Source organism: Lepisma saccharinum, chromosome 23 (genome assembly GCF_977018435.1).
Source record: "Lepisma saccharinum chromosome 23, izLepSacc3.1, whole genome shotgun sequence".
Taxonomy (NCBI): domain Eukaryota; kingdom Metazoa; phylum Arthropoda; class Insecta; order Zygentoma; family Lepismatidae; genus Lepisma; species Lepisma saccharinum.
In genome coordinates this window covers 32,132,000-32,155,072 of record NC_139251.1, presented here as the reverse complement: position 1 = coordinate 32,155,072, position 23,073 = coordinate 32,132,000, and the positions used below count along the sequence as shown (strand labels likewise).

General features: G+C 38.4%; 1 long non-coding RNA gene across 3 annotated transcripts in view; it reads right to left on the bottom strand.

The window, feature by feature from the left end:
• The window catches only part of LOC146005405 (uncharacterized), a 262,625-nt gene that overhangs the window by 104,619 nt on the left and 134,933 nt on the right, over positions 1–23,073 (bottom strand). The gene's annotated exons all lie outside the window — the stretch shown is intronic.

The window sequence follows — 23,073 nt, the reverse complement described above, 5'->3', positions numbered from 1 at the left end:
GTTGCCGGACATAAATATATATTATTCCCGGAAATGTTCTACATTTTGGAACAGCGTTGTCCTACTTTCTTGCTCCTAGTGATCTGGTAGCCCTATCTATGTGCGAATGCGAAAAAATGTATTATCAAATATTGTCTTGCACCAGCTCTCGGTTGGTCCGTTGGGGAGAACTTGCATTTGCGTTTTGCTTCTTAACGCGAAACTGCGATCAAGTTTCGTTATTAATGCGACCAGCATCCAGCAGTGCTTTTAAATGGAGAAGCAGCACTCGCATTTTGTATATGGATGGGAAACAGAGGTAGCATTTTGTTTATTCATAAGACGAAGTATCTACATTTGGGCTATTAACGACGAATCGGCATCCACGCTTTGTTTATTAAGGGGAGAAGCGGATTCGGACACTTTGTTTATTAACGGTAGCATTCATACTTTTTGTTCATTGATGCGACCGCGTTTCGTTTACTAAGTGGAAACTATTGTCGTGTTTAGTTCATTAGGGTGTGTGGATCGTGGTATCTTTTATTCAACGACATATAAGCACGAAACATAAAATTCGTGTCGACAAAAGAGCATCGATTTCGTGTGACAACTTGTTACACTTCTGCACAAAAAAATACTTTTGTACGTCGTACGCTGTACCGAAACGCACCCCTACGCGTGAGAGAAAAGGGGTTGGGGGAGTAACTGAACAGAAACAAGAAGAATAAAACGCAGCACTTACTCAAAAAGGCATCGTTCACAAATCACTCGTTCGCCCCATCGAGCTTCGAGAAAACACCCTCTCTCTTCCAGTTCTCACCACCTCCCTCCCCTTCGCACCCCAGCCCCCCCGGTTCGAAGAAACGGAGCCGAAGTAGCAGGGAAAAGACTTGGCATTATCCAATTATAATTAAAAGGTTACTAAAAGTGTATTAATTAGGGTAAAAGGACCCTAATGCGTCGGGGATGTGATTTTCTCTATCAAATCCCACCCCGTCTCTCCCTCTCGACGGCTTCAATATCTCTCCTTCAATAAATCACACGAGTGTGAGCTTGGCAGAGGGACACTCACCCTCCCGTTCAAAGAGCGTTTGTCGCCCCCTCCCCCCTCTCGCCTTTTCTGCCCTATCACTTTCCATCCCCCAACAAAAATCTCAATCCCCGCAAGGACTCACACCCCTCTTTCGGTGTGACTAGCCCCTATCGCACACCCTCCGCTCCCCACGGTCTCTTTTCTCCCTCACGATGATGCCCGGCCTCACACTTACCCATATGCTTCCATTAAGCTTCCCTATGAATTTCAATACGAGACACTGTGTCAACTTTTCCGACTCCCGCACTCAAAACCTTCCCCCTCTTCCCCATCTTTACCCCTGGAGCGTTATGGCACTTGGGATTACACGTTACTCAGCCAATGGGATGGATCTGACGATTCTCTTGTGCGTGTTGGACGCGTGAGGGCACGCAAGAAGCGATGCTTCTTGCACTTACGCAGTGCGTGATGCATTAACACGTGTATAACATACGTTTAGAAAAAGCTTGAACAATGACATAGCTGCACAACAAGCAAGTCGCAAGTCCTGTACACCATGAAACATCGAACACCCGCGGGGTTGGTTACGTTTATTTTACAGATGAGCCATTTCGTATACAGGGTAATTCAAAATGAATAGTACAAAAAGAAACCATACCTGTGACTGCTGAATTTAATTCACAATTATCGATATAACATGATAGTTTATCTTTCAAGGTTTCATCTGGTAACACTGAAATAGAACAAGCTTGTCATCCAAAATGGCGGCGTCAGGGAAAGAAGAGGTTTATTGTGTGCTAGAATATGCACGGTAACTTTTGTTCACAGACATTTCGCCCTCATGGAACATCTGTGAGTGTCCGTAGAAACGTATAGTTTGTGTTTCAAGTAACTTGATGAGTTGGCATTTCATGTTCTATCGATAATGTCAAGTGAGAGGTAAAGTTAAGCACTTAACTGAATGGCAATACACAACTGTTGAATTTTAAACCCCTACAGATTGGATCAGCATGGCTATAGGAATAGGTATACCTGTCTCTGTACTGCAGCTGAAGATCTGCGGTGAGTGGTTATGTTCGAGACTGTACGAAGAGTCTGACTTGCGACTCGTGTCAACGCGGCTTTTCCCAATCTACTTCAACTCTCTCTCTCTCTCTCTCTCTCTCTCTCTCTCTCTCTCTCTCTCTCTCTCCAAGTTTTCTCTCTCCTGACACCTCAATCGATAGCTTAGAACTAATCTCTGATCTCCCTGCTTCCAGACATTTATTCCAATAGAATTTACTCAAGGAATGCACAGTCAGACCTGTAGCTTCTTCCTGGATTTCGTCTGTTTACATGTTTATACCGCTGATGACCAGGAAGAGCTTACGCGCTGTCTGACACTGCATTCCTCTGATGATTCTGAATACTTCCTGATTGGAAAGCAATGGTTGAATGACTGGGGGTTGGTTTGTTGCACATTATAATTAAGAGATCCTACGGATACCTCGGCACGAGGTATATGCAAACGTGGCAAGAGCTGACTAGTGAAGAGTTGTTCATTCATGATTCCGAAAAGAAATTTTAAATCCGAAACTTGAAGGACCCAAACCTTGCACTGTTCGTTACAGATCATCCATACCAGCGAGGCGGGTTCGAATCCTGGCCTGGGCATGGATGTTTGTGAATGCCCATTCATCAATTTCATCATATCATCACTCAACTCTATCTTCGCAAATTAGCCAAAAGTGGCACAAAAAGCGAAGCAAAGCAAAGCAAATTAATCAATCAACCTGTGAGGGCGAGGCTGATGTGTTTTCTAGGGGTGCGGGTATTTACACACACACACACACATACGCATATATGAACAGATAGAGGGTATTTCTATGATTTAAAGAAGATATAATATGGGCCGCGAAGTGTGGGGTATCGAATAGATCTTTCTAAAGTAAAGAAAATACACGTTGATTATTTTTTCGAATACTTTCAAGAGTGACATTATTACATTTTTATTCAAATTAGTTTATATCTCAAGAAGCACAATAGCTAAAAAGATTTTAAACGGATTGTAATCTACATACAAAGTTTTAACCTCTAAGACATGAAAACATTTTGGAGGGTCCCAAGGGGTCCCCCTCATTAGCGGCATCTCTGTTCCAGGCTTCTATCCATTCAAACATTCATCGCGGCGTGCATCAAACAGCTGAAGAGTTCGTGGTACTACTTTACTATACCGGAGACACCTATCAATGATTTATTTCGCAATTTTTTACATTGCTACCGTACTATTCTGCGTTGCAGAACATTTCTTTAGATGAAATAATGGATTTCTAACGAAAATAATGTCTATTTCTTACATACGATAGCCCCGCGAACCATCACGGGGACGAGGTATGCCTACGAGGTTAGGTTAGGCCTGTTAGGTTAGGTTCCATTAGCACTCCCTTCGTTCAATTTAGCATATACGGACAACATCGGAATTACAAATTCCACGGCATCTTCCACACCCGGCAACAACTTCACGACGCATCCTCGACACGTCATGTTGTAGCAGCAGCAATAGCGCGTATTGTGCTCTCGTGCAGAAAGCAAATGGCGGCAACAGCAATAGCGCGTCGGAAATAGATTTTCGTAGAAAATCACATGAATTCGCATTAAAATGGATCAAAACTACATTCCCGAACATCAACAACGCTACAGAAAATGATTTGCGTAAGTACTTTCTCCTGTAAATTTGAAGAAATCCGTCTCCGGTATAGTAAAGTGTTACCGAGTTCGTAATCTATTAGTTCTATTATTGTAGTTGTTTTTGTTAAATTCCTGTTTCAGATCACAATTATCTTTCATTTTCATATATCACCGTGTATTGGTAAGATAGACTAAACTAAATTTTTAACATGGAGATGATGACTATGTTTCACTGCGTCATTCACTTTACGATCCATATTTGAGCGCCCACTACCACAGACAAATCACGGCTATACTTGTACTACTGTGCTTCGAGCGTACATCGCTCTTTGTGCCAGTTCGAGCGTTACTCGCTCGAGCGAAGAAGCTCTCAATTCCGTACGCTATCTAGTGTCTCCGTGCGAACTACTCGCATTTGGCGTATCTTTGCTTTATTTTCACTTATTATTGTCATCCATATCATGATGTAAAATGGACTCCTTCCGTTTTCATTCACCGTCTCACTGCCTTCACTGTAAAAATGTTGACACTAGAAATGATAGCCCAAAACCATCAATCTCAGCTGCCGTCCAACTGCCATTTTTAAAGCATAAACATTGATGAATGTAATTTTAATAAATCGGTTCCTAAAAATATATTTATGATGTACAGAACTGTAATCTACCTAGGTATAATCATTATATATCTTCATCTATGATAAAGTATTAAAATTTAATTTAAAACCGGTCACGTCTCGATTATGTAAATTAACAGCCAGGCTGTTGAATTTTAACAGTAGAATACTGTGTATGTGTGTATGTGTGTGTGTATATAACATTGTTCCAGAATTTCTATATCTTATTTTACTTATGAGACACAAATTCTACTATAATCGAATTTGTAGAAAAAGACAGCTGTAGATTAATCATTGATCATTCTTTTCAGGATTACGACGCCGGAATAGCCACATTCGGCCTGGTGACAAATAAATGGTGGTATTACGAGTATATGGACACTTATGGAAGTAGCCTATTATATTTTTAAGTCCTATTAAGGAACTTGCTAGTTAATAGAATGTACGAACGGAAAGAGATAGGTTAAAGAATCGAAAACTAAAGTTGGTAAACGCTGTAAGTGCCACAATAATTCAAACACCGTTTTCCAAGTTAAACTGTGAAATGTGCCATGCTTTATAATGTGGTAAACGTGAAAAGTGGCTGGTAGCCCTCTAAGTAGTTCAAAGGGTGTGTATAGAGGTCACTAGTGTGAACGTTCTTACGGGCTGATGTCCTGAACAATGCGATTTCCCAACACTTTCGCTTTTGGCACTTACAACGTTTACCACTTTTAGTCCTCAATTTATGTTGGTCTGAAAAACAATATTCTAATTAGTGAAAATGTCAAATTACAGCAGTATTTTTATTTTCCTTGAGAAATTATTTCTGTTGTAGTCCACGGTTGTTGCAAGCATAAAAACACAGTATTTTGTTGTGACGTTTCAGGAGAACACACACTCCCTTCATCATTTATTTTTACAGTTACAACAATGGTTAAAAAATTTAACAAAATAGAGTCAGTTATACAATGGATCTTGTCATGTTACATTGCAGAGATGATGATTTTAAATTGCCTGATTGGGATTTATAATTAAAAAATGTGATAAAAAATTTCATCTCAAATAATAATAACAGACTGCTTGTTTGACAGTTAAGTTGCTATGTTACATCAATGTAACATGACAAGATTCATTGCATAACTGATTCTTTTGCTTAAAAAATGTTAACCATTCTTATCACTGTAACCAAACTAAAAAAAGATGTCTGATGAAGGAAATGTGTGTTCTCCTGAAATGTCACAACAAAAAACTATGTTTCTATGCTTGTAACAACAGTAGACTATAAGAGAAATAATTCTACAATGGAAACAATGCCTACATACAAGAAAAATGTTAAGAAATTGTTGACATATTTTTCAATTACACACACACACATACACACACATACATACACAGTCCGACAATTAAGTAATGAGACTGATTTTATATTGTCCCACGTGTGCATTCTATCTGTGATGAACGCGATCATGATGTAGTGTGGTCCACAATCCACAACCTGGCAACACTTCATGAACTTGTGATGAGCATGCTGGGAATTATGCCGCCATGTCGTGAAGGGTGTCGTCACGTAATAGCTATGGAGCAGCGAGTGAACACCAAGTTTAATGAAAGACATTCCGAAAACTACTTGCGGGAATAAACATATCTTGAATTCTATTGTTGTGGAGGACAAAACAGAGCATTTTCACTACGGTACTTGTACGAACCGACAAATAGCAGGATAGAAGTCGCTAAATTTACCAAGAGGGAAGGAAATGCAGCTTGAAAAATCAAAGGTGAAGACAATATTCTGTTTTTTTACTACAGCAAAGGCATTATTCATAATTAGAGCCCGGAAGTTCAGGCATTTATTTTCGTTAAAATAGGCAGGCAAAAAGGCATTTATAATGTGGAAAATAGTCACTAAAAATTTAAAAAAAGGCAAAATAAACCGAAAAAAGGCACATTTGGAAGTCGCTTACTTTTATCTATTATTTCTGGCAAAATGTTAAAATCTACATTGAGAAGAGCATTTCAATTTTCACCAAATTCACGCACGTAATCATGTAACTTACCACTTGATGGCACACTAAATTTCGGCATGATGACAACTACACGATCCTTTCCCTCCAAAGTGCAGAACTAAACTAAAGATAGAGAACTTTATTTTGGAATCCATGCAAAGGCCCTTGGGCATTAGTGCTGTTTCTTGTCAATAACCTCCTGACACTGACGCTGGACGTGATGACGTAATTGTGCAGATGTTCTGCAAGAGGTTTTCAGCAGTCAATCATGCACAAGGAAATGTTAACCGAAAGACAATATCCTAACTCAGCATGAAATACTTTTTTCTCACATTTTTCTTCTTCAGCAATGTTGAAACAAGCATGAGTTCAATATTACTTAAATATGGCGAAAATTATTCACATAATAAACGGAAGAAAAATAAATGCCAACAACGTTTTTTGGGAGAAAAATAATTTATATACACACTTTTTTTTTATAAAATGGTCCAATTTCATTGAAAAAGGCAAAAAAGGCATTATAATTAAAAGTAGGCAGTGGGGTCCCAAATAGGCAAAATAGGCAAAATGAAAAGGCTTCTAAAACATTCGAAACAACATAAAAAACGTATATCCGGAAAAATTTTATCAATATATACAGTAGATAAAAAGAGGCATTTTGCCAAACTTCCGGGTTCTATTCATAATGTATTTGTTCCAGAGGATGAAACTATAATTGGCTGTTGCTATCGTAGTGCTCTGAATGATTATGAAAGAGAACTGATCCTCTCCGAGTACACATACGAATAGTTTGAATTCAGGAAACACATTTGGTTAAGTAATTTGGTAACAACAATAAAACATTTGGTAACTTTGACCAAATTTTTTATGAACTCTAAGCAAATGTGCATCATTAGTAAAAGAATTTTGTTCTGGTGAACTATAAAATTGACTGGAGAACAGATGATCCAATACAGTCAATATAAGCTTCCATCCGAACCACCGTAAAAATGACCGTGGTTGATTTCTTAAAGTATTAACGGTTATTACATACCTAATCTAATTAATGTAATTTTACTTATTCAGTTATTAAAAATATTTATGGTGCATACAGTAATTTATAATCATTATGTGCATGATAAAATATTAACATTTTAATAAAAAACGGTTGCGTCCCGTTTTTGTAAATTGACAGGCAGTGTTAAATTTTAACGGTAGAATAATATAAAGCTTACGCTAACTTTTAACAGTGTGAACAAACATTTGTTTGTCACGTACTTAAACAAAGATAAACAAAGATTTGTTTATCAGAAACATATTTCTTATTATTCCAAACAATTTTCTTCCCTATGTAGGCTATATTTAGCTTAATATATTAGGACTTCCCTGATGGTAACGTCGTCGCCTTGTAATCAAGGGGTCCCGGGATCAATACCCGGTGGACGCGCATAGTGGTTCGGATCCCACTTTAAGCTGTAGGTTCAGTCCCGATTAGTCTTTCTGTGTACAAAGTGAACTTAAAAACAAAAATAATAAAAAAGCTTAATATTCTACTTAAGCAGCTTAAGCATCTGCTGCAATGATGAGAAATACATACTGCAGAATACATTGCAGGTTTTGTTCAACATTCGAGTGCATTTAGACAGAATTGGAAAATAAAAAAGAACTGCTCACTTTGTGTATAGCTACCCCAAGCCCTGAACAGATTCCTTGACACTATGAAAGTAATAGGAAATGTGATTTATTAATGCATTTATGAAGGATATGATTGACAGGTAATTATTAAGCCCATAGTATCATAGCAAGTGCAAAGATCAGCAAATATTTTCTCCTAAGGAATGCATTTCATGTACTAATATAATTTTTTATAGCCTAGCAATGAAAAAAAAATTGCAATTTAGTGCGACTTTACTGCTTGAGAAGGACAATGCAAGTTCGATCTTGGACAACAGCTATTCTTTGTCAGGAACTTTCAGTGTTATTGGAGGAATTAACATAAAAACGCATGTCCAATGATGTTCCTGCGGAATACATGCATGCTCAAATACGCGGTAAGAAATAGCTGAGCTTCAATTGTTCTTGTTAGGGTATAACAAGTAAAAACTTCACTTCCTGTTGTTTTAATTGTCGTATTGGTAATGTGCTCCTTCAGTTATTATAATCCTCCCACGACATCCGTCAATGGTTTCCGCATTACCCTTAACGTGCTGCAATTAAATTTCGATTTACACAACAAAGAAGTATCTGTGAAATTTTAAATATGCATACCGGAATTATCCTGTTGTTCTTTATGAACACTATCATTGTTTCACATTGTTACCAACGCATTACATTGTTGAAATAATCAAGCTAATTCATTGACAAATTTCTACAATATTTTAAAAAGGTTGTGCTTCAATTCATTTCAAGAAACCTGTTAGAAATTGCGAGTCTGTTAATTTGATGTATACAATGAAATTGATGAAGGAACGCAGTCACAAAGAACCGGAATTCGAACCTGGACCCCCTGGCGTTGTAACCGCGGTGTGCTAACCAGTCCGTCACGGTGGTCGACGAAATGCTGCTGAGCATTAGATGAGACCATCAATGATGGTAATATTACGGCTAAAGTTAAGCGTACAATTGCAGACTTGCAATATTATGGTCTAAATTAACGGAAGAAATTCAACTCTCCAATGCACGACCCCCCTCCTCACTTCCGCGACACAACAATCAACAACACACTTACAGGCAAAGGCTGTGTTTAGATAAAAATATATTTATATATTAAATTATACATCAATTAGTATTATAATAAGGAACATGCATAAATAGAAGTTAACAAAAAAAAAATGAAAAGAAATACTAGATATTTTCGCATCACGAGCGCTTCCAAAAAGGTCTGGACAGGGACGCCTTGCATCATTGTTTATAAAAAGGGAACGGATTTTAAGGTGCAGCACCTATCCAAAAATATAGCTGTTTTCACACCGATCGTTTGAGATATGTACTTTAGGACTTGATATCAAGTAAAATGAACACATTTTTTAACCTTTTCGTGAGATTAGAACATTTATCCCCTTTTTATACCTCCTCTTTGATGCTTCGGCACATTTTTTCATTCCTTTTCTTTCATGTTTTGTTAAAAAACTGGATAGAAAAGTAAATGATTGAGCAGCTACATAAAATCCTATAGTCTCATTTTGTAGAGCAGAACGAGAACTATAAAATGGTGTAATATAATATTTGCAGCCCCAAAATAATGTAGCAAAACCCGCAAGAGAAAACATAAACTTCAACAAAACCTATTCGGCAGAACGACTGTTCTCTCTGCGGTCCGCGCGCAACCACAGTTCTCTCTGCGGTCCGCGCGCATTATAGTATACAGATGGCGCAGAAGAAAGCATTCAATAAAGTCATTTTATCAGCCCCCTTTTATTTTGCACCATTTTGAAAACATTTTCAGAACCTTTTGTCCGACCATAATTTTGCACCTTAAAATACCTTTTCCCTATAGTTAGAAAAGTACCCAATATTGGTGACTGCAGACTTCTGAAGTCTGCTGCCTCTCTCCACAACAAACCCATTCATTAATATCGAAATTTTTACAAATTTGAGAAATCGTCGATGTTATTTTCGTAGCATTTTATAGGTTCACATTGAAATATTTCACAGTCCCAGAGGGGAGGCGAGGGGTATATGATTCCTTCCCTGGGTACGGGCCTGAAGTGTATACTTGAAGAATTAAAGCACAGATCGACATGGAAAGAAATACTTGTATACATCAAATGATGCACTTTGGCGCTACCTTTACAAATGATGTAACGGGTGGCCAGAATAAAAGTTAACGAACTCAGAGCCCTCTGTAGCCTGTTTGAGGCATCGTAGAATTCTGAAATTTGGTGAATCCACTATGCAGACCATGGGGAAGAGGATGCCAATAAAAAAGTTCAATTTTCCGCCACCAGGTTGAAATGTGGCGCTGTACTTCCATGCTGGGTTGTACAAATAATCTCGTTAAGTGATTTAGCTGAGTTATTAATTAGAAAGACATTTGTTAGCGGCTGGAAGTTGAGAAAATAATCTCTCGTTTATTGCAAGATTGCAAGGTAAAGGCAAATTCATAACCAATTGGAGCAGTTTACGTCATTATTACAACCCATCATGGAAGTACAGCGCCACATTTCAACCTTGTGGCGGAAAATTGAACTATTTCATTTTTATCGCCATCCTCTTCCCCTTGGTCTGCATAGTGGATTCACCAAATTTCAGAGTTCTACGATGTCTCAAACAGGCTACAGAGGGCTCTGAGTTGGGTAACTTTTATTCTGGCCACCCGTTACAAAAATGTACTTCAAATAGATATGATGCATTTAGTTTTCTGGGTGTGTAGTGGCGTAACTAGCGGCTCCGCATGCCCGGCGTCACGGGGTCCACCCAATACCGTGCAAAAAAACGAGTTTTATCAAAATTTCCCAGCATGCAGTATTTTACATTACCATGAATTTTAAGTAGTTACTTTTATTTTCTTGATAGCGTTTCTGAAAATATATTTCGTATAATAAACTAGCTGATTGCTCGGGTATTTATTTATCCCAATCTTCTATTAAAGTTGTCCGTGGGAGAAACATGGCGATCTTAAATCCACTCTGCATTACTTCATAGACTGCCCCTGTTACTTGTTGATCGTGATTGAGAAAGCAAGTGTGTCTCTCTCTCTTTCTCTCTCAAATGTCATCGTGAATGTCACCAATTAGCTTAGCGACTCCGAAAACTATAAATTCGACTATAAATTTCACCCCCCCCCCATGCCGATAGGTGATGAACTTGAGAGTTGAACGGCATTCGTAGTGTCACTATTCATCTTAGCGACCCCGAAAACTATGGATTCCACACTAATATACGTCGTTTTCGATTATCTTTACATGTCACCCCCTTACCACCCCCAGCTCTAGGGGTTCCAGGGGTGTCTTATACCCCCACAGTATTTCTCTCCAGATTGTAAGTCATATGTGTACCAAGTTTGGTTGAAATTGCTCCAGGCGTTCTCGAGTTATGCCGGAACAAACATACATACATACATTTTTTTTCGTATAATAAATGTAGTGTTGCAGATAACAACATCAAATATCTGAGAAATCTTGAACCGAATCTAACAACTACAAAGTACCGAAAATAGTTGCCCAATTTTGATTAACTCGAGGTTAGTGGCGTAGTGCATGAGTACGAAACCGGGACCCATAGAAATCCCAGGTTAAGGTATGGAGGTTAAGTTGATTTATTTCTTCATCTATTTTATCAACTCATCCTCATCGTCGCAATCAACGTAGAAAGAAATTCGGCGTAAAATAACAAAATATATAAATAGAGGAAGAGGGGAAATTGTGGAATACCGTTTACATTTTGAATTTCTGAAACTACGAGGGGCGATCAGGTTGCTCCGACCCTAACATAGAAGGAATGACGTCACGATTGATTTTTTATTTTGTTATTGTTTAGTGATCCTTTATATGCTTTCAGTCTGAATTGCAAGTCTAAGTAACGTACAGTTTTCTTTTTACAGGGGTTTAACTGAGTGAAGTTGTGTCAATGTGCCAGAATGGAGAAAACTGAGGTGAGAGCGGTGATCAAATATTTTGTGAAGAAGAAGTGGACGGTATCCAAAATTCATGAGGACTTGGTGGATACATTAGGGGACACTGCTCCTTCATACAGTATGGTGAAGAGATGGTGTCGTGAGTTTAATTGTGGGAGAGAGTCGTGTGAGGATGAACATGCAGGTGGAGCACCAAAAACTGTCATGACGACCGAAAACATTAACAGAGTCCACGATGTCGTGCTGAAGGATCGTCGAGTCACTATCCGTCATGTTGCTGAGATGTGTGGCCTGTCATATGGCACTGTGCAAAACATAATTACCCAGGAATTGCAAATGAAAAAAATTGCTGCAAGATGGGTCCCTCGAAACCTCACCCCAGATCAGAAGCGTACCCGAGTGCTCATCAGTCAAGAACTTCTTGACAAGTTTCGTGTTGATATAGCTGAATTCCTTGCCCGATTTGTAACTATGGATGAAACATGGGTCCATCCCTTCGACCCAGAAACAAAATCACAAAGCATGGAGTGGAAACACCCACATTCTCCACCAAGAAGAAGTTCAAGGTGCAAACGTCAGCCAAGAAGGTGATGGCCTCATTTTTCTGGGACTGCAAGGGTGTCCCTCTTGTGGACTATCTACAAAGAGGCCAAACCATCACTGGCACATACTACAGTGACCTAATCAAGAAATTACGTGATTCCATCAAGAAAAAGAGGCGTAGGATGTTGACCCGTGGTATGCTCCTTCACCAGGACAATGCACCTGTCCACACCTCACGCATTGCGAGAGCCGCTATCGCACATGCATCGTTCGAATTGCTGCCCCACCCACCCTATTCCCCAGATTTGGCCCCCAGTGATTTCCATTTGTTCAAACATTTGAAGAATGACATTCCTGGGCAAAAATTTTCTGATGGTTCTGAGGTGATAAGGGCTGTGGACTCACGGTTGGAGGACCAGTCGGAAGATTTTTTTTTGCAAGGTATCCACGCGTTGGAGCACCGATGGGAAAAGTGCATTGGAGTTGCAGAGGAGTATGTTGAAAAATAAAAAAAAAATTGAAACCCTATTGCCGCTCATTCTATGTTAGGGTCAGAGCAACCTGATCGCCCCTCGTAACTTCATGCAAGTCCAACAATACTTTCTATTCTCAGATAGTGCGTGAAGTATTTCCCATAACTGCACAGGATATATTCTTCTATTATTCTTCCACCTTAACCTGTATACAGTGCGTTCGTTCTGGCTCTTGGCCGAGATAGCGGGTTACATGGCACAGAGGACGTTACGACGTCTCGCTTATTTACGCACATATCTTTAGCATGTAGATAATTATCATTAAAATTTTCATAAATCTGACTTCACCACTGAATTCCTGGTGAAATTGTAGCCCAAAACCATACCCCACATGCCTCGATTCCCATTTAAAGAAATGAAGTTGGATCCAAAATGGCGGACGTTGTCATGACATGCACCAAAAAGTTTCTCCCTAGGCCTAACATATTACTACTCTGACCAATTGCTGCAGTCTACACTCCCTTTCATTTTATAAGGGGTGGTCAGGGAATTTTGACTCGCCCTGTATTTCTATTGCATAACGAGTACTAACCTGTGTTATAAGTGTTGCTCAAAGTTGTTCATGCGCTATCTCGGCCCAGAGCCAAGACGAACGCACTGTATATCACCATGTGCATTAAAATATATTTCTTCTCGTTTATTGAACTAGTCTATGAACAAGGCTTGATTACATGATCATAGACTCGTAACATGTTATGTAACATACCGGGTGGCCAGAATTAAAGATACTCAACTCAGAGCCCTCTGTAGCCTGTTTGAGGCATCGTAGAACTCTGACATTTGGTGAATCCACTATGCAGACCATAGGGAAGAGGATGGCGATTTTTTAAAAAAAATAGTTCAATTTTCCGCCACCAGGTTGAAATGTGGCGCTGAACTTCCATGATTTTTTGTAATAATGACGTAAACTGCTCCAATTGGTTATGGATTTGCCTTTACCTTGCAATCTTGCAATAAACGAGAGATTATTTTCTCGCAACTTCCAGCCACTAACAAATGTCTTTCTAATTAATAACTCAGCTAAATCACTCAACGTGAGTACTGAACAAAAGTTCGGAAGTGATCACCATGCCATTAAGTAAGAAGGAACGTGCATTGCTGGTGAAGTTGTTTTATCAGAACGGTAGTAATAGTGCAGCTGCACTGCGGGGTTATTTTCATGCGAAAGGACTTCGAAAGGGGCCCATGACGACGCATGGGTTAAGAAAGATGATGTAGAAATTTGAACAGACTGGAGATCTGAGTGTTGCAGCAGGAAGGGTCCGCCGGCCGATTGCAGAAGAAGTTGTCACCGAAGTGGCTGTCGCAGTGACGGATAGAGCCTCTTGTTCCTGATTTAAAGATTTGTACATCTGACTTATGTTTTTCAATATTCATTATTACAACGCCACATTTCAACCTGGTAGCGGAAAATTGAACTATTCTTTTTTATCGCCACCCTCTTCCCCATGGTCTGCATAGTGGATTCACCAAATTTCAGAGTTCTACGATGTCTCAAACAGGCTACAGAGGGTAACTTTAATTCTGGCCACCCGGTACATAAAAAAAACACGCAGTAATTCCTATTTTCTAAGCAGCTCACATAAATTTTACTGATCACCATTTTCAAGAATGAAAGCGAGTAAAGTTGAATATTCTTTCATTTTGACCTGCTTGCAGGCATTCCACGTCACCCCGCACGAGCAATTTTGCCATTAAAAACTCCTTTATGAACTGGTTGCACCAATCTTCAGGGTGCACTTATCGTTTATTATTTACAACTTTCGTTATCTACGGGCACTATTATGTAATGCACTCATTTCACGATAAGGTACACTCATGAGGTGCAATCTATATGCCTTGTAAAACGTGTACTCCTTGTATCTACAATTTTTTTCGATGCAGAAATGACAATGCCTTTTCTTGCCAGCTCGTGCTCCCATCAAAACTTCCACTGACCTTGGACGACCGGCTAAGGACAGCATTAGCACCTTGGGAAATACCAGAACCAAACCTGACCTGCCTAACCTATCCACGTAGGCATATAATAGCATAAATAGGTTTGGCAAGTTATATTTTATATATTTAAGCTATTATATGCACATGTGGATAGGTAGGCAGGTCAGGTTTGGTACTGTTACCATGCATTTCCCAAGGTGCTAATGCTGTCCCTAGCCTCTTTGGACCTTGGTGCAGCAGTTCATAATATTCACACCAGATGTCACCCCTTACCGGAACCAGAATCGTAGTGTTCCACGTTACCCAACCTATTCCACAATACCCGCACTTGCTCTAATAGCTGCAGTGGTCGGATCACGGCCTTGCCCACGAAACTTTCGAGTTCCAGCCGGAGTGGGCGGTTTTTGGCGAGTGTAATCAATGAAATTGATGAATTGACGCTCACAAAGAGCACACATACCAAGGGTCGGGACTTGTAGAGGAGAAGGTCTAAATATGGACGAAGGTTTAAATATGGGTTTTGGAGTTATCAGCGCTTCCGGGTGCTGCAGCCTGGCAGAGGTTATTGGAACTGGTTATCTGTCAAGGACAAAGGTTGCGGCGCCAATTCGCAAGTGAAAGTGCTGGTTATTTTCGGCCTTGGACGCTGTTATAGAATTGCGACCTCCGAAAACTTTTGCAGGTATGTTTTAACTCAGCGTTTTCTGAATTGTCATCTGCTTTGTATAGGTTATGATATTATCGATACCTGAAACAAATGTGGGCTTTTATAATGCAATGATATTTTTTTGTGTAATATGTACCACAGAGAGCTAAAATAAATTGAAGAAGAAAAATAGCGTGATGGTCTAAATATGGGCTATGACATGAGGTCTAATGCTGAGATCACATTTTCAACAAATATTTGGATGTTTTTCTTAATTTAGATTTTTCCATTCCGCGTGATTTTCAAAACAACAGATTATTCATAAATATGAATTTTATAATGTTTTAGCGATAAATGACTGTTTTTTTTTAAAAAATTTCATTGCCTTTTGTGATATTGCCATTAGTAGCCCATATTTAGACCACAATTTTGAAATACATCATTTTACCATTTTTTCGAAATTGCTTTTTTTTAAAAAAAAAATGGAGACCTTCTATACTTTAACATGCTATTACATTTAAGTATATATTTCATAGATATGCATTTTAAAGGCAGGTGCTTGATATATTCATATACTCCGAAAATGACAACATAAAAAGGGGACCCATATTTAGACCTTTTCCTCTACCTGAGGACTCTGGTTCGTAATTACTTCATCGAAACCCCATATATGTATTCCCAATTTTTGATATCTTTAAAATTTTCCGCTCTGCAGTCATCGGCAATAGAAATGGGACACTTAGATCCCGAAATACTCCCTTCCCTGTAAGGGGTTGTGTTGTTTAACTCCACGGCGAGAAGTGGATCTTGATAGCAATTTTCAATGGCAACTTCTACCACCGCCGTAAAGTTAGGCAACACACGTAACGCCTTGAAGAGAAGCTATTATTTCAGGTGTCTTATTTTATTTTGCCGGTGACCGTACATACGCTGAGTCACTCGATACCTCGTATATCACACCACCACCAAAATTTAACTTTCAACAATGCGTGTAAGATACGCGAAACTTATAGAAATTAAATCTTTCCGTAAGTGAAGCGAGCAAGAATATTTTCCATCCATTTCTTTGCAAACTGACAATAATATTGTTTTATTAATGTAACAATATTTTTACGAGAGGTCGCAACATTTTCTCTTTTCCAAAGTTTACCTTACTTTTGCTTCCGTCTCTTCAAGCCCCTTCCCCCACTCCCCGAATTTCGTAGCTACAATTCTGACCGTTAGTCACAATTAACATAACGAACAAGCTTGCCAACCATTCGGGACTTTGCCCCCGAAATCCCCTGGCCAACACTGGCAAATGTTGGGCAGTCGGAAAATATTGGACTTAAGAAAATGTATTCATAATGCAAATACAGAAAGGAGATCTGTGTTAAACTATAGGTCCATTATCCACTTATGTGAAGAAACCATTTTTTAAAAAATATAGTGCGATCGAACTATTACACTGAGTGTGAAGCTTTATTTAATTTAATTTCACAAAATTATTGTAATGTTCATGTGTTGGAAAATGTTGTTAACTAATTTGATAAATTATGTTAATCATAGCTGTACAGTTTAGAACTTTCGTTCAATAAATTCCAAAGATTTATTTTCTAAATTTCAGAACTATTGAGTTGCTTTAAGAAACACTCCACGAATTATATGACTGCGTAAATAGCAACATCGTGACATCTATTTTTCTCTCGAAGTTTCATATTTTTGCTTTGATTGTGAAATAATTCTGAAATAGTGGCAAAGAACTGCCCTACAGTTCTCGAGGATTCTCCTAGAAACTAGCGGCTCGAATTTTGAGTTGGTTTGGGGCTACAATCCCGAACCTCCACCTGATGAGAGAAGGAAAAAAATTCTTTGACAAGGTCAATAGGCGTAATTTTGCGGGGGCAAGAGGCACTTGCTCCCCTCCAAATTTTTCAGGTTTATTGAAATTAGATGTTTAGATGTTAACTTCCTGGACCCGAGGAGCGAAGAAATGAGTAATTTTTATGATTTCATAAATGTAACCGTTAGCAAAATAGTTCTGTATGCTACTTTTATGAGATAGAAAAATTTTCGATTCTGCTCCTCCCTCCAAATCTAACCTTAATGAAGCACAGTATTAATTCAAACATTTTTGTTCTGCGCATAAAATCATCTCAGACAAATATTATTATATTATTTTGAAAACTATTACTCATTATTCAAACGTTTATCACTAGAAATACGACCTCTTATAGATACATAGTCATATCTATGTGTAGATATGCTTACATAATATACGCGAATACTTGTTTTTGAAAATTTTTGCCATGTACAATATGTATTAAGAACCATGTTCAGCGCCCCAGAAATAAAGTTCCGAATACGCCACTGCGTAAAAGGGGGCGGGCATGTCACTTAGCAATAAACTAACGCCCAACAAGCATGACAAATGTTTTTCTCCTTGACATGTACCGGCCGGGGCAGCAAGGTTTGGGGGGGGGGGGGAATGCGGTGACGTAGGAACGAACTAGGCCAGCGTTTCGTGATGACGACGATGATAGGACGGTTGTTCGCTCAGGAGAACACATGTAAACTAGCTTTATCAGGGAAATTTCGGGGCCAGTTACGAACCAACCAAATTGATTTCTTTTAAGGGCATATTTTCGTGAAGGCTTATATGGCACTTTTCTGACCGTCTTCATGGCATTTTCTTTTTTAGCTTTCTCTGATTCATGTTATGACAACGCTGAATTCTTCCGGCATGGAAAGTTATGGATGTATTCTCCCTCCCCCTCCCCCTTTACGGCATTCGTAAGTCGATATACGGTAATGTACCTGCGCTCTAGATTTTGTGAACTCTGTATTATCGTAAAAAACAAATGAACTCGAGCAACATGCATGTATTTACGCGTCAAAGTGTAAAACGTGAAATGCCAGTTTCACAAATCAAGGCTTATTTTCACAAGAAATTTGATTATATTTATCCCGTGCCAAAACTATTTATTTATATTGGAGTTTAACCTGATGAAGACCGCTTACAAAGCCTTCTTACTGCAGTTCTTACATTAAAACATACAAATAGTAAGCAAGAGAGACATGTAAAGTAACTTATACGTTTGACGTATTTGTATATTATTTATGTTGTAGATGGCGGAGAGAAAACAGTAGTTTTTGCTAACCAAACATTTGTTTAAACAAGTCACCAATAATAATTGTTGTTCAGCACGAAATTGTTTCTTTAACAATGCACATTTCTTAAAGAATTACCAAATAATTAATAAGTTTCTTAATATTAAGCCTTTAGAACAGAAGAGAATTCTCAACAAATACTGCTGTATAAAATAATAGACATTGATAGTTGTACCATATCAGAAACAACATGGTTTATCCTGACACGAGGACAGGAAAAAAATAGTTAAAAGTTCTCAATACAATATTTCAAATTGTTTTGTGGACTTAGACTTAAGTACAACACAATCTATATATTTATAAATATGTTTAGAAAGGTAATGTTGTTCAAGAAGGGGAAAACTCTATTATAGAACTCGAACTGCATCAAATCAAGGTTAAAACACTTTTGAGGCATTAATTGACAAAGCTAAACGTGTAATAATTGTGTTTTTTTGTTTGAAATGATCGTGTCCGATCTGAACCGATGTATTTCTGTGTGTACTATCTTGGAATATATTATATTATACTGGAATTTAGTGCATAGTTATGCATTCTACACTGGTGCAGCAATACAACATAGGCATATACTGTGTATGAGTGTGTAAATACTATGTATTATATGTTTATGTGTGAGTCTGAGAGATGGCACACGTTGCGTATGTATGCTATAAATGTATAATATGATTACATGCGTAATAGTATTTTACGTTCTGTAATTAGATATGTATATTTGTTGCAGGTCAGCACGACGAACCGCCAGTCGTTGTTGAAGGGACCGGGTTACGCTACTCATTCGTAGCTTCCCGATTTCTTCACAATGTTGGATGGGCACCGGTCCCAAACACTGGCCGAAATCTCAGGAGGAAAGTTGCTACGGTTACCCCAGGAAACTCGAACCTGCGCGCGTCCCTTACCCGGAGTTCAAAACATGACACCTTAGATCGCGCGGAACTTTTGAAGTAAATATAACTGACTAATTTTAGTATAGTAACTATAACCGAGTAACTTTGTAGCAAAGTAACTTTCACTATAACTCAGTTACTTTTTAAAAGTAACTTTCTAACGACTGTAAATCAGTAGGACTAAAAGAATTTGTACCCCATCAACTTCTCGGAAATTTCCCGCAATGACATTATTCTGAAGCTTAATAGCATTCTCTTGTGTCAAGACAGGTTCATGGACCATCTGCCCGTTAACTATAAAGAAAGAACTGTTGGCTAATTCGCTTCATGGCCCCGCACAAAAAAAGAGCATCCCACATTTAAACCACACACACACACGCACATTTGTTCAATACCCTCAACTTACCCTTTCCCCACCCCTTTATTGCCAGACACCAGAAGCCAAGTCCAGGCCCTGTCGGCATCTTCAAAGAGAATTCACACCAGTTTATTATTTCTATGCCGTTGCACGAAGATGCTGGAGGGGCCCGCAACAAAACTGTCGACATAATTACGGCCCCTCTATACTTTATTAGAAGTTAAACTGTGGAAAGTAAATGAAGAGGTGTGCGTCCATTTCAAATGAGCTTGTTCATTTTTTTAGGGGGGAGGGGGGCAATTTTTTTTTAGAATTGTGTACTAAGGCGAGAATCATAAAATGTTCGTGCGTGCCGTCAAAGGATGCGATGGGGTGGGTGGGATATGTGCGTCAACGTGTGTGTTTCGCATGTTATTATTTCTACATGAAATGACGCTTTTTGGCAACGCGCATGCTCGTGGAGACCTGTTAATGTTTGTTATACCTCAAGTCGCCGAACACGTTTGTAATTGAATATATATCCACTTCCCGTCTTCATTTATGTCTTGAGTCTAATTCGAGGCCAATTGAACGAACAAAACGAGCAAGCGTGAAATGTGTAATACCTGCTCTTAAAGCAGCGGAGGGGGCCACAGGGGCATCTTCCCAACCACCCGACTCCAAATGAACAGTTGCAAATTGCGACTACATATCTTCATATTATGCTAAAATCAATGTTCATTTTACATGTGTTTGCGAATTGTGGCATGTACGCTCGGAAAGTATTTTTTTAATTTTTTTGTGCAGATTTTTACAGATATTAGCTTTTAGCACATATTTTACATATTTTTACATGTACTTAAGGGCGCCGCAGGGAGGAGGGACACTTGCCCTCTGGGATATCCGCAAAGAGTTAATATAATCCGAATGGTGAAATTGTAGCGATATTTTACAAGAAAATATATTGTTGTCCGTGACTTACAGGCCGTAAGTTGCAGCAATAATTTTATTATTATTATTTTACAGTACCCTTGGGAACATAAAACCATAGATGAGAGGTACCATGAAGGACAGGTTTCTAACTGTGATTGATATCTGTGCATTGAGAAAAAGTGGAAAAAGACAAAGAACTGATCATGAACAAAGTGATACATGTTTATTGAAAGGAAGAAAGACGAATCCAATTTCTATCTTGAGTCTGAACTTTTATACAACGCCAAAATATTTTCAATTCAATTTGAATTTTATGAATTGCAAAGTAGTAGTAGTAGTAACTAATATTAATAATAATAACAAAAATAATAGCAATAATAATAATAATAAATTTCTATGACCCCCCCCCCCTTCCCTTCAGAAGAAATCCTGCGGGCACCCTTGTATTTACTTTCCATATTTTCAAACTTTTTCTGATATGCGTATATTCCATATTCATGCTAAATCATGGGCGTAGCTACGGGGTGTGCCGGGTGTGCCTAGGCACACCCTAATGGTCTGCTTTATCAAAGAGAATTAAATACAGATATTTCAATAAGAGAGAAAATAAGCAGCAGTTTTTAAGAAGTTTAAAATGTCATTACTTGGTGCAAACGTGTGCATTATCGCTGATGAAACGGGTGTCTATAGATTTTAGATTTTTTGATGTCATTGGAGAAAGAAGATATTTACTGCATTCTACTCTGTACTGCAGCGCTTTTCTTCTATATCTGTCACAAGCTGCACGTGTGAGAGAGCTTTCTCCAAGCTTACCCAAGTTAAAACTAAATTAAGAGCAACTCAGAAGCAGGATAGATTGAAAGCCCTCCTCTTGCTATTTGTGGAACAGGATCAAGCTTAGTCTATTGATGTAAATGAAGTTATTGATGAGTTTAAGAACATTGTTTGTATTTGTTTGTAACATTTATGAACATTTTGTGTGTGTGTAATTTCTATGCAATTTGATTTTTTTCTACTACATATATTCAGAAATTTTCAACACTGTCATTTAGTGAATTTATATTCCTTTACAAACATCAGTGCAGTTAAAGAGCCAAGTGATTGTGTTGTAAAATATGCTATTAAAAAGGTACAAGATCTCATTTTTTTTCTATGTGCACACCCAAATATAAAGTTCTAGCTACGCCTATGTGCTAAATACCAAATTACATTCATCCGTATTCTGTTTAAATCTTGACAATAGACAATGCATCTGTTGTTCTAACACTTTTGTCAACAATAGAGAATAAAACTCAAGCTTTCACGGTGAAATCCAGTACATTTTAAATATTATTTTAAATATTTTAAATATTCTCCCATTTCTTCATGCGATATTGATCACAGTTTCGGTCAATATAGGGTCTAAATCTAGACAACAGGAGATTCACGTTTCAGAACTTAAAAGGAGGCAGTTGGTAGGTAGGTCATGATCCTCACGGGCTGTTGTACTAGTAACTACACGGTTCAACGGACATCGCTGTGTGCAGTGTTGCCACGTTCAGCTTTACTCCGCTGAATAAACATCTGTATAAAATCGGTTTCGGAATGTGAATTGACAATGACAATGGATTTTAAAAACAGATGCAAAGGGCTTCAAAACAAGACCAATATTGTATTTGTAGCACTACCCAATACTAAGAAAAAGTTGTTTCGCAAATTCTGAAGGAACTGTTTTTTGACAAATTTTGAAAACCTGAAAATTAAGAATTGTGTTTAAAACCTTTCTGTCCACAACGTACCAAACTTTCATGACGATCGGACAACCCGTTTTTGATTTACAGAATTTCAAAGAGAGCGACCGTTTGCAAGACAAAAAAACCGACCCTTTCTTTATTCTCACGGCGATAAAAAATATAAGGCGTACTCCAAAGAAACTTTGGTTAGCATAGATTAACGCAGAATTGAATAAGCTAAATTTTGATGTAACTCGTTTTTATGTAAGTCTAGTGGTTAATTATTTATTGGAGCCCAAACTCCAATAATTTTTAATCCGATAGTAGTAGCAGTATTTATGAATCTTCTTTAATTCATTAAAAGCCGTATGATCCAAATTTAATTATTGTCTTTGTTTAAGTTCGGCGGAAATAAATACTGTAACCTTCGATTATGCAACATGTGTATTCTTAATATCAAATTTTAGTACTTGGTAAGTCTATCACACCACCTGGATTCCCGTACATACGTCATTGGGGGTTGTATTTACCACATTGCTTTTATCGAGTTCTTGCTGCGAGCTCCC